This window comes from Canis lupus, chromosome 25 (assembly GCF_003254725.2).
Source record: "Canis lupus dingo isolate Sandy chromosome 25, ASM325472v2, whole genome shotgun sequence".
Lineage (NCBI taxonomy): Eukaryota > Metazoa > Chordata > Mammalia > Carnivora > Canidae > Canis > Canis lupus.
In genome coordinates, this window is record NC_064267.1 from 31,848,076 (window position 1) to 31,858,138 (window position 10,063).

A 10,063-nucleotide genomic window follows, 5' to 3' on the forward strand; every position below is an offset into this window, starting at 1 on the left:
CTTTATGGTAGAAGTTCAAGAGCTAGGCTGATTCAGACCTCTCTCTTCTCTCTGGAGGAAGCAAGACAATCTATTTCCAAGAAGGAGAAATTCTCATCTCAACTGTTTAAATTTTAGAACAATCTATTGGACCACCATTCTACAGGGTGGAGCATCTAATGGAACAAAAGTTCACAAGGTACATAAATGCTGTATCTTAATATCAATGCAGCAGTGTAGTATCAATCACACCTGCTGCATTGATATCTTAATATCAGTGCAGCAGGTATGAGGTGTTCCAGGTTCAAGGCTCTTGCAACTTTTCTCTTCTCTCACTTCCTTCCTTTAAGCCAGACTGGTAAGAATGTCTGAGCTGCTTTGAGTAGCTCTCACCTCTATTTTCTCTCCCCATTGGATTCTCTCTCTCATTCTCTGTCTCCTTCCCCCCCCCACCCTCTATCTATCTATCTATCTATCTATCTATCTATCTATCTATCACCAGTTGGGGCTTCAGGAGGGCAGCATAGGCCAACTTCATTCTCATCACTGAGGTACCAACTCTCTTTGGCTTCTTTTTTGCTGGGAGTCTGGCCTGTTGTTCCATTGCATAAAATCCAAGACTCCTATTTGAAGGTTGAAAGAAAAACAGGGGTCAAAAAACACTCATTTTTGAGGCAGTGTTGCCCTGCCTGATCTCAAAAAAAGGACCTGTAGAGGAGATTCAGCCCAATTACTGAAGTCCAGCACTAGGGCTTAGAGGAAACTGCTAAGTAGAAATACTGTTCCATTGCCTTACTTTGCCTCCCTTGTGGGCCTCCCTCTTTTGAGGGAGACCTCCTGAGAAGAACTGTCTAGACCAAACAGAATTCAAAAATTTCTGAGTACCCTAGTCAAATATAATGGTGAGGTCTTCCTAACACCACACCTTAATTAGACGCAGTCTCCATGACTTCCAACACTCACCTGAAATAATTAACTCCCTGGGATTCAAGGAAAATTGGGGGTTCTATGTAAATGCTCCCTTCCTCTTCTCACCCCTCTTCTGTGACTAAAACACTCCACACACACGTGCGCGCGCACACACACAGTGCAGCTCCACACAAATTAGATTGAGACGTTTTCTGGAAAAACAATCCATGGTTCTGTTTCCATGGAAGCAATCTCATGTCCCCAGTGGCAGCAAATGGCAGGCAGACGGCGGTAAGGGAGCTCACAGTGCCGCAGTGGGCCTTCTCCCTCACCGCCAACTCGAGCAGAATGCACCGCAGGAAAGTGGGAGGCAGGGTTGAGCTTCACCAGAAAACCAAACCTCAAGGGAGGCAGTGAACCCCAGCTGTGCCCCCTCTTTTGGGGCACATGTACATCTGGGCACTCTGGGCACAGCTCCAGCCAATCAGCCAGGCTGATCCTCCCACAGCTTTTCACAAAAGGCTGCTCTCTCAGAGCAGATGGCAGCGCCTAAACCAAGATGGAGGCCGCCCGGGGGGCTGGTGCTGAGAGAACATCCGTTGTTCTATGCAGATGCCCCCTTCTCACCACCCCCTGTGGGTAGATACCCCTTGCTCCCCTCAGCTTCTAAAGCCACTATCCCAAAATGTGGCCCCGTGCACCACTAGGGGTGCACAAGATGTTTCAAAGTAAGGCATGGATGAAGATTCTTTTAAAATTTTAAGTCACATATATACTTACTGTAGTGTGCGTTAGAAGTGAAAACTGTGATTTCATGGATATTATTGCTTAGCCTAAAACTAAAGAAGGTGTTTAAATAAAATGTGAGTCAGCTTTAAAGAATGAAGTAACTGTTGGGAAATCTGAGTTAAAGATTCCAAAGTCCTCTCTCAGGGCTAGAAAACTTTCCCAGCAGGATGAAAAAATTCTTGACGTGACAGGGTACAAAAAAGTAGAGACCCACCAGAAAATTCTCCACTGGGGCCAATGAATGTACTGGAGGTTCCCTTTACCTCTCTTTGTACCAGCGCTTCTGCCCAGGACTCTTCTGAGGTTCCCAAGAGCTATGTCAGAATGGATGATCAGTCTATCAGGTTCTCTTTAATATTGCCCTGGATTAGTTCTGGCCAGATGGACAGGACAAAGAAAGCCTCTTTGTCTTCCCACTTTGAACCATTATACTGGAGCCAGCTCTGAGCAGCCAGCAATCTCCAACTTTCCCCTCAGCTTTACCCTGGCTCTTCTTAGCTTTTAAGACTCAAACGCAACTTCTGCAAAGAAGTCATCTTCAGCCCCAAAATGTACTTCCCAACATCTCGCCACCCCAAAATGTTGCCACAAAAGAAGAAATAAAAGTAGAAGGGTTGCAGAAGACGTTTGTAATCCTCTCTCCCTATTCCACCCTGTTTCCAGAACCTGTGAAGCTTCTGGAGAAAAAGTAAAGAACTGGACCTTTGGGTAATGGTCCAGATAGTAACAGTAATAACAGCAAAAGCAATGATAATTGGGATTTATTAACTCTCTAGATTCATTACAACTCTGTGAGGTAATTATCATTAGTTTTATCTTATAGACCACCATTCTAAGACTCAGAGAGGTTAGGTAATTTGGCTAATGAGTGGCAGAGCCAGGACTCAAACCCAAGTCTTTGTGACTCTGAATCTTATTCTAGTTCATGGACTCAGCTGCCTCCCTTTCATGATCTTCCCCAAACTCCACTGTGTCCTTTTGTGCCTGTCCTGACCCCTCCCTACTTCCTCTGTGCATGTAGTCAGAGGAGGTCCCAAGAGAGCCCATCAATCTGAACCCCTGTAAAAGGCCATTTCCTCATAACACACCCTGAACATCTGTAAAAACAATTTCTCCTCAAGCCTACAACTGAACCTCATAATAAAAACTCACCATCCAATATAGCCTTTTAAAAAAGTCTTGATGGCATTTTAACTACTAGGGGGACTTAGTGATGTTTATTTCCTAGTTATTCTGGGAAGATGCTTGCCTCTTGTGTTTTTGGAACACAGCTATCTATTAGACACTGGGATATTTTTTTTCCCATTGGGAAGACTGTGTTGGTCTTCAACTATATTGATTAGATTATGCTGCTGCAGCGATCCCCAAATATCAGGCATCTAAGTTTATTTCTCACTCACTGTTAGTCAGCTCAGAGTTCAAGTGGCTGTCCAGCTAGAGTCAGCATTCAGGCAGCTTCTGTCTTACAACCCTCTCTCTCCCAAGACTGTCACAGCAGTAGAGAGGGAATGTGGAGAACTGCACACTAGCTCCTGTGGGTGTTGTCTGAAACAAGTCATATGGTCATGGCTAATTCAAGAGGTTGGGGCTATACAATCTTCCCATGTTCCAAGAAGTGGAAAAAAAATCAGAAATAAGTAACATAGATAGTATGAATAGAGACCACCACCGGGGAGCCAATTCACCAAGATATGTGCTCCAGGACTAGTGAATGGTTCTTTAAGAAGAAGGGAAGAGGACAAGCAAGATGAGAACTGACAAGAAGGCAATGTTGTAGAGGAGTGGGAGAGTGCAAATCCATGACTCTGGGATCAAATAAAGTCATGTGTGCTGGAAGGCCTGCATAACTGGGGCAATTAAATGGAAAGTAGAAACAGATTAGTGAGGAAAGGACCTGATGGGCCCACTGGTTTGAATGAAATGGTGCTCATCTCTTATTTGTAGTTCATCTATTAAATGATATTATATATGATTTTTATGTTAATTATGATTATTCCTATAACTAAAGTTGAGTAGTCCCTGCATGGAGGCAATTTGGACTGTCCATGTTAACATAAGTCATGCTAGATGGACTTGATGGGTTATTGCTAAATGAAGTGAGATATTGCAAACCAAGCTCTTATAAGAGAGCAGATATGTGTGTTGGGATTGGTCTACAAACAATGGCTAAAAGGTAAGACATTAATATGTCTCACATGGCAACACATTAGCATAGGCTACCCAGGGCAAGTGCCATCCAGAAATCGAGGTCTCTCCTCTCCTTTTCTTCCAGCCTGAGAGATGGCTGCTGTGTTTCAGGTCCCACAATCACTGCAGGCAGGAGGAAGGAAGGTGACACAAGGCCTCACTTCTGCTTATATTTCATTGGCCTCAGCAGCAAGAACATAGTCACTCGTGACTGCAAAGGAATATGGAAGGGTTGTTTGTAGCATTCCAAAGTCTGTATCACAGAAAGGTAAAGGCAAAGTGACTGGACATGATCTACCATCCATATCTATCACAGATGAGCGGAAACAAATTTTAGAATTTTTGTCATTTGTCTGTGTTCCAAGCTTTGTGAAAGCACTGGTTTAGTAATATCAAAACAAATAAGCAAGCAACACCAGAGATCTGACATATATCAATATTGAACAAATACTTGTTTAATTAATGTCTCATTGAAGGAAATGTTGGGTGATAGGATTGGAAAAGTGAGAGCCGATGGCCAGGATGAGTTCTGCTCAACAGGAAATACTCCTAAAGGCCACTGAGCAAGGTTGCAGTGGAACAGCTATTTAAACGGGTTTTTTTTGTTTTTGTTTTTGTTTTTTTACCTAACCCTACTTCTATAAGGATTCAGGTCATAATTCATAATCAGAATAATCTAAAATAAAGCAATTCAGAGTAATAATTAGGCAGAGTTATCTAAGAACAACTAAGGAGAAGTACAATGCTATTGCAAGTTAGTGTAGAAGGATATTGAGTATGAGCTGTGCCAAGTAGAAGGTCAAGCATCAAAAAAGGGTCCTTAGAGGGGTGCCTGGGTAGGTCAGTTGGTTAAGTGTCTGACTCCTGATTTTGGCTCAGGTCATGATCTCAGGGTCATGAGATCGAGTCCCACATCGGGCTCCATGCTAGGCATGGGGCCTGCTTAAGATTCTCTCTCTCTCTTTGCCTCTCCCTCCCCTGAAAGCATGTGTGTACTCTCAAAAAAAAAATTAAAATTAAAAAATAATTAATTACTTTAAAAAAATAAAAAGAAACTTTAAAAAGAGATCCTTAGAGCTATAGTTTCTGGACATAAAAGAGACATGAGCATGGGAAAAGATGATAAAGGTCAAATAATTACAACAAAGCTGTGTGACTGAGCCTGATGTAGGCATTAAGCCTCTAATAAGTTGTGGCTCAACCTACCTCCAGCTGCTGGAAGAGTCTCTTCATTGAAAACAACCCCCAGGACCTCAGAAAGCTTCTGTGAACATCTGGTTCTATTTTGTGCATCCTGCCTCTGGCCCTTCTTGAGAGAACAGACCCATCTTCAGAGATTTAACAAAATGTGAGAGGCTGCTCTGTGCCAGGTACAGAGATAGGCACTGTTACATATTGAGATATGTCATCTGACTTCCGAGCCAGATCAGGTGGTAAAATTATTTTTAGTTTTTCTCCTGGCCTGCCTGAACATTCCAGTAGGAGCAGGCCTGGAGCAAAAATGCAATAGAGCCTGCCTTGAATGAATATAACAAAATATCACATGGTACTTCAGTTTATAAAGTATTTTGACTCACATTGTCATATTTGTTACTCAAAACGGCCATTTATCTGTTGAGCAGCTTTCAGGTGCTTGACAAAAGAGAAAGGGAAGAGTTCATTTATACCATCATTTATAGAGGTGAAAGAAACAAATACAGAAAACTGTCCCACAAGGTAATGCGCCTTAGAAGTTCAGAATGGGTGAGGCCAGCACTCTGGTTTCATCCAAGGTGGCTTCAAAGCTTGCAGAGGCATCTGGGCTGTAAGGAAAAGAGCAGAAAGAAGTGGAGAACCAACAGATTCAGGGAGAAGGAGACAGAGACAAAGACACAGAAGGAAACATGGAGAGAAAGCAGTCTGTGGTTTGCAATTGGGGGTTAATGAGATGTCCCCATCTCCTTTTATGAAACTTTTTAAAACTTTAAGTGTGAAAGAATTCCAGTTCCTTGCAACCAAATAATTCCTGATAACAACTGTCTAAGTTTCACTTTCTCTTAGCAACCAAACATAAAAGCTATGTCCTTTAGCAGGGTTTCTCAGTGAACACTGGATTCACCTGCGAGCTTTTTCCACTGCCCCTTAACCTCTCATCCCATTTATATCACCCACTGATGTTCTATAAGACTCCAGTCCTTACCACAGCCACACTCTCCTTCTGCTCTTAAAACATCCCTGCCCTGTGTCTCTCCCTCCAGGGCCAGGCACTGAACTCCTAAAGACACAACTGAGATCCAGCTAATCTGATTGGCTAGATCACATAAATCTGCTACTAAAGGCCAAACAGCAACCTTTTCCTGCCGACACACACGAAGAATTAGTTATCTAAGCAAAAAGCAGAAAATAAAATGCACCCATAATCCCGTTACCAAGTACCTCCAATGTTACCATTTTCCAGGTTCTATTTTATAGATGGTAACACATATTTTGCTTAACAAAAACAGGATCATGCTACACAAACCACTTTGTTACTTGCTATTTTCGTAATTATATAGGCAATGCTCCTTAGATTGCAGGTAGAAAAAATCAACTTCAAAGTGGCAGAAGAAGAAAGAAAGAAAAAAAGAAAGAAAGAAAGAAAGAAAGAAAGAAAGAAAGAAAGAAAGAAAGAAAGAAAGAAAGAGAAAGAAAAGAAGAAAGAAAGAAAGAAGAAAGAAAGAAAGAAAGAAAGAAAGAAAGAAAGAAAGAAAGAAAGAAAGAAAGAAAGAAAGAAAGAAAAATAAAGTTATCAGATGGGATTCCAAGAAGATTTTAACAGCCAGGCAGCCAGTGAGGGGAACTCAAGGGCCTGCCCTTTTTTTTTTGTCTTGTTGGGCTCTTTCCCCGTATCTCTCTGAACATCTGCTCCATCCTTCACAAATAACTAAAAAGTTTCATTTGTGTTTACATATCCTGTCTCAGGCCTGATGTTGAATATTTCTCTCTTTTTTCTTAATTCAATATTTTTCAAGCTTTACCTTTCTCCCCTCAATCAAAAAACCATTTCTTGGATTGTTTTAAATAAATTAGACTATTTTTCTGTTTTTAGAGTTCATTAACTTATTAAGAAGTATTCATTCCTTCCTTCTAGTTTCCTTGGGTTTGTTTTACTACTTTTTCTCTAGTCTTTTGTTACTTTCAATCTCCCTTTAAAAAATAAAATAAAAGGCACGTGTGAATTTTTGCCAGGCACTTTCTTTAGATGATCCTCCATCTTCCACTTTCTTATTCAAAGAATGACTCTAATGCAGGAACAAAGAGGTCCATTTTGGGGTGGCTAATGTGAACACTTCTTATTGCCTGGGGGCCACTGAAGCAGTACTTCTGGAAACACAGACAGAGCCCTTCAGACTCTGACCACTCTTTATTGTTTTGGAAGGGCTTAATTTAAACAGGAAATGACATTAGCATTTATCATGTGCCTCCTGTTTGCGAACTACTGTACTAATCATTGTCAACATATATCCAGAATGGAAGATGGTATAATCTCCAGTTTACCAACTAAAAATACATGGGCAGAGCGCTTAAGTGATCTCCCCACTTCCACCAATAGTAAATGATGCAGCCAAAAGGTGGCCTGTATTGCTCTAATTTCAAATCCTACACTGTTCCACTTTTGTGTATGATCCCGAACAGTTCCGAAAAAGAATCTGAAAGCTAAATTAAAACCTGGCTACAACAGTACTATCTGAGACCAACAAAACTTTTAGGGTGCTTATATTTGACAGTTCTGGCCTTATTGAGGCAAGCATTTGCAAGCATTTTATCTATATCTACATCCATGTATAGATAACATAGATATTTATAATAACCAAGTATTTTTCTATCTTCTGTCTCTATGGATGCGTTTTTCTTGATTTTCTGAAGAGATGAGCTATGAGGATGCAGTAGAAGCAGCTGTTTTGGAAATATTGCCTTTTCTTTGTTCTGAATGCTATTTAAACATTGGCAGGGGGCCTCATTAAAGATGAATCGTTGAATTAGCAAGTAGTGTTGTAGCTAGAAGAGACAGCATGTGCTCCTGTGGTGAAAACAGATTTGCACAAAGGAGGGAAGGTTTGGGGGTCTGTGGGGGTGGGAGATGGACAGAGGGGGAAAAGTCCTGAGACACAGCAAAGTCAAGTGTTTTACAATGTTCTCCAATCTGCCCACTGCCATACGGAAGCACAAGAAGGTTAAAAGAGAAGCTCCACCTCACCAACTATGGATGTGAAAGGGAGCCCTTTGCTCTAGGGTAATTGTGGTTATTAATAACCTCTACTTCCTCCCCTGTATGGTAGTGAGTGTCTTGTAGCTCCAGATAATCTAAAGACTTGGCTACCAACACCCAGTAACAACAAAAACAATGAATGATTCCAAGATAACCCCTCTCTCCCTGCCCTCCTCCCTGTATGCCTTGTCTATCTTGGAAGGGGTGAAGAGTTATTAGCAGTTTTATTTCTTTGAATACATGACTCACTTCCCACATTGTTTTCTCACATTCATGATGGCTTCAATTTGCCTATGGGTTCGAAAATGAACTAGGCATACCAACAGGGATTCCTGTGGGATTGGATTAGCCCATGCAGGAGGCAAATGATTGCCCTGGATGCCCTCTGAAGTTAAGACTCATCCCCAAGTGGTGTTTCACAGGGTGTGTCATTTTACTTGGACCTATTCATTCCCCTGAATCTTTGATGCCTCAAAATTTGTGGAAGGAGAAGGACAGGGTAGGAAATGGTTAGAGGAAGAAGGGGAAAGGAACCAACCATTACCGAGTCTCTACTATGTACCAGTGACTGTGCCAGGTGCCATGACACATATTGTTCATTCCCTTTAGCGACTCTGAAGGAGAGAGTTTTATTGCTGTTTTACAGGTAAAGAAACTGAGGCTCAGAGGGAATAACTTGCTCAAAGCCACATAGCTGACTAATGACCCATTTGGAACTCAAAGCCAGATCTGTCTGACTTCAAGCCCATGCTTTTGATCTGATAATTCTGACTGATATTCACAAATATGGTTTAAGAGAAAAGACTTGTGTATCTGAGCTGGTAACCTAAGTTGAGGATCCTAAAACTTGGATAGCTCTTTCCCATGAAGACCTGAAGAAATTCCTGGCCTGGGTCTCCAGTAGGAACTCATGTTGTTCCCTGCTTGGACTGTTACCATGCCAGCTCCTGAGGCCACTGCCTATTTGGACAGAATGTAGAAAAGAGACAAAACCCAAACAGCCAGGGCCTCTAGGCAGTCCCATTCAGAATTATTCTACTTGCAAGGATCAAGCTACCTGCTTTGCTGACCTTCTGGGCCCTAGACCTTTAGATGGCACCAGGCCCTAGCATATGCCCCTTCCCTGAATGAACTAGGCAACCTTCTTGTATTTCTTCTCCAGAAAACTGTGCTTGGAGTACAAACAGGCATGGGTTTACAAAAGGCCAAGCAGGTAATCTACACGAACCATGAGAGTGGAGAGGACCTTGGACAAGGCCCCCTGTCCTGAAATATTGATTACACTTTTCTTTGTTGTGACATCCTCACTAAAAGGCTTTTTGTAAAGCCATCTCCAAGGGGCTCCCCACTCTGAGCTACACGCCTCTTTCAACTCACCAGCCACTATTACCTGAATCGTAAAATGAAATGGCCTCATACACCCATCAGACTGAACAGTTGATAGATTTCAATTGAGTCTCACCTCTTTAATCTTTATTAGATGTGTAGTGTTAGCCAAGTTCATTTGTTTGAGGCTCAGTTTTTTCACCTTTAAAATGGGAGGGTACTATAGAGCCCACAGAGTGCATGTAAGCCTTCAACCACTAAGGCATATTAATGCAACTAACTCAGTGCCTGGAACACAGTTGAGTAATCAGTTTGCCAGAGGGTTCTTCCCCTAAGCCTCCAGCCAAAGCTGGCTGGCTTTCCTGTTAAACAATGGCCCCAATTAGAAGAGTGTATTAGCCCAACTGAAATCATGCACACCGTCAAATCAGAATGCGAGCACAACCTGCAAACAATCAAGGCAGTGTGTTTTAAAGAGCAAACGGCACACTTATGACTTATGGTCATAGGGTAGAAATATGTCACCACTTGTCACAGCTTCTGTAGTTAGGAGAGAGATGCATGATCTACTTTTGAAAGCAAGGATAGTATTAAAGTTGTACTTGGACTTCCCAACTGAAAACCTTCTACCTCACTGAGTTGAAT

General features: G+C 42.0%; 1 long non-coding RNA gene across 3 annotated transcripts in view; it reads right to left on the reverse strand.

Annotated features, from left to right (window-relative positions):
- Positions 1-1,094, reverse strand: part of LOC112670134 (uncharacterized) — a 38,718-nt gene extending 37,624 nt beyond the window's left edge. For all 3 annotated transcript variants that reach the window (XR_004818264.2, XR_003142785.3, XR_003142786.3), the window contains exon 1: positions 943-1,094. This is a non-coding gene — a long non-coding RNA (uncharacterized LOC112670134). The remainder of the gene's footprint in view (positions 1-942) is intronic.
- Positions 1,095-10,063: the final 8,969 nt, after the last annotated feature.